The sequence below is a fragment of the Tachysurus fulvidraco genome, chromosome 1 (genome assembly GCF_022655615.1).
Source record: "Tachysurus fulvidraco isolate hzauxx_2018 chromosome 1, HZAU_PFXX_2.0, whole genome shotgun sequence".
In the NCBI taxonomy this organism is placed as follows: domain Eukaryota; kingdom Metazoa; phylum Chordata; class Actinopteri; order Siluriformes; family Bagridae; genus Tachysurus; species Tachysurus fulvidraco.
Window position 1 is genome coordinate 42,565,804 of NC_062518.1, and position 2,869 is coordinate 42,568,672.

Here is a 2,869-nt window from a genome sequence, read left to right on the forward strand (position 1 = left end):
AATATAATTTTATAAAACATTGGTGGGTATAGTGGTTGGTGTTTAGTACATTTTCCTCACACCTCCGGGCTGTGGGTTCGATCCCCAGTCTGCACCGGGTGAAGTCTGAATGCTCTCTCTGGGCTTTTGAGGATTTGTTCTGTTTTGCGAATCAGTTACCTGGATTTTCTGAATAATTGTGATCAGCGTTGTTCAATTGAGACGCAGCTCATGATAACAATCACGATGACAGCAAAAGGATTTAACAGAGACTGAGCTCGTCAGGATATTTAATGACCAGCCTGTGATTGTCACTTTAAAATCTTCTCGATGTACATAAGAGAGTGTGTGAACAATGGTGTGCATTGTGTAAATATAAATCGAGCATAATCCAGATTCCATAATCCTTATTCACTTATTTACACTCATGTACGTTACTGACATAAGGTTCAAATAGTTCATTATTCAAAAGTGGAATTTAAAAAAAAAAAAAAAAAAAAGATTTATTTTTATTTTTTATTTAATTATTTATTTTTTGAGTGTGTTCATTTCTTGCTTTCTATTTGCCAATTGCTGATCGTAACATTAATAATAATTTTTAAAAAAGTATATAAAACATTGGACAACTGTGCAAAACAGTTTTATGTCAATATGTCAATTAAGAACATAAATAATAATATTTAAACTTTTAATTTGTCCTTATTGAGTAAGCCAGAGGAGACGGTGAGGAAGAATCTTCTTGAAATGATATGAGGTAGAATTATTCAGAGGAACCAGAGAGAGAGAGAGAGAGAGAGAGAGAGAGAGAGAGAGAGAGAGAGAGAGAGAGAAGACTTTCTGAACTTCCAGACCGGGAATGCAGTAGTTTTACTTTTGCTCTACACCAGAACACTCATAATCTTGGGACCAGAGTGTAAGCGAGTTTAATAATGTGCTACCGGCTGTGTGTAGGTTCAGAAACACTGCAGTGTGTGTATCACGAATGCCCTGCAGGGACACACAGTGTATTGTCCACGATTTTCCATTTCACCCTGACCTGCAAACAGGTGCATAGGCTTTATTACACTGCATAATTAGCCTATTTATTTTCATCGCATTTTTATGAATATGACATGCGCTCGGTCATCTGGGGCAACTTTTGAAAAACTGCTGTTTATATAAATGACCAGAGGAGTCACACATGTCACTAAGCCGATACTTTGGTGTGATTTTTTTTAATGCAATAAATAAATAAATAAATAAATAAATAAATAAATAAATAAATAAATAAATTAAATTCACAACAAAACATTGCTTTTAAAATGACCCCAATGTCATTGCCTACATTTGTAGCTTGTGTGTGTGTGTGTGTGTGTGTGTGTGTGTGTGTGTGTGTGTGTGTGTGTGTGTGTGTGTGTGTGTGTGTGTGTGTGTGTGTAAAACAGACCTCCTACATTATAACACATACTGCTTTTGAATTATTGATTCTGATTGGTTGATTCTGAATTTTTTATTTTTTATTTTTTTTTACTGTAATTCAAATAACGGGTTTCTAATCGTTTACTGTTCCGTAATATTTGATCACTTTTGTAGTAACAGTTACTTAAAGAATAAAAAACAAACAAACATCCCCTTGCTTTTGCTTCTTCACCTTGCACAACTGAATGCGTTTTATTTATTTACTTATTTTTAAATCCAGTTACGTTGAGCGTTTGTCTATATAAATAATCTTTTCAACATTTACTCCAACGTCACTACTTTTTAACATCTGGATGCTTTCCGTCATGGAAAAGTCTTGAAGACAGAAGACTTTTACATTTCTCTGGATACATAGTAACACAGTCTATTGTGATTAAGAAATCGGTCCAGCTTCAGATCTTCAAGCATGAGATCATGATGACGTAATCATTCTCATTTTTTTATTTGAAAACTAGTTTTTAGAACTGAACCCTAAACCGGTTTCTTGGCAGCTCGAAAGACTCCGAGCCAGCGTGATATTTTCCACCTTTCCACTCTGATTACCAAAAAAGAAAGGGTGCGTGTGTTCAGATCCTCAGCAGCCCTGGTATGTTTTACCAGAGACGTGGTATGACTTTGTGTATTTTTAAGTCTGAGACAACGAGAGTCTGTTTTCCTTGGACTGGTGCTGCTGCACAGCTGCTGTAGAACTCTCCGTCTGATTAATGTTTTGGTGGACGAATGAGTCCGATGGCTTGCAGATGTGGCTCGCCCTGAGCAGCAAGGCTGTGCTTACGAAGGTACGTGAAATCATGCAGATACTGGTGGAGCGTTGCATCATGGGAAGAAATATGGTTAAGAAATAAGTTTCTAGGCTAATAATTCATCCCATACTGATGGGATTTCAAATTCTTTACCAGTTCATGTGCTGACCAGGTTTTGTTTAAGTTTTGTCTATAGAAAGTTCATTGTTTGTTTTATTTCATACATTCACCAAGTAACCGACTGGTCAGTCATGAAGCCATGATTCTGGCCAATACACTATACACCCAGAACGAGACACCAGACCATCACAGAGCACAGAATATGCAAACACACACACACACACACACACACACACACACACACACACACACACACACACCAAAGTCACAATTTATAATATTATAATAGACGTTCTATATACAGGGAAGGTTTTAATATTTAGGAGGAACATGGAGAACCTAGAGGAACAGATTTAGCAGATTTCAATACTACAACGAGCAAAACAATATTTCCAGATGATTTCCTCAGTTTTACTTTTGGTGGCAGTTGTGGAAAATGCTCTAGAATCTCTCACTGGTCCTCACCTGGTTCTATGCGACGTGAAACAGGTTAGATCCAAATGCTGGTTTATTAGGCAGTATCCAAGACCACCTTCCACAGCACATGATGAATTTCATTTTCAGGAAAT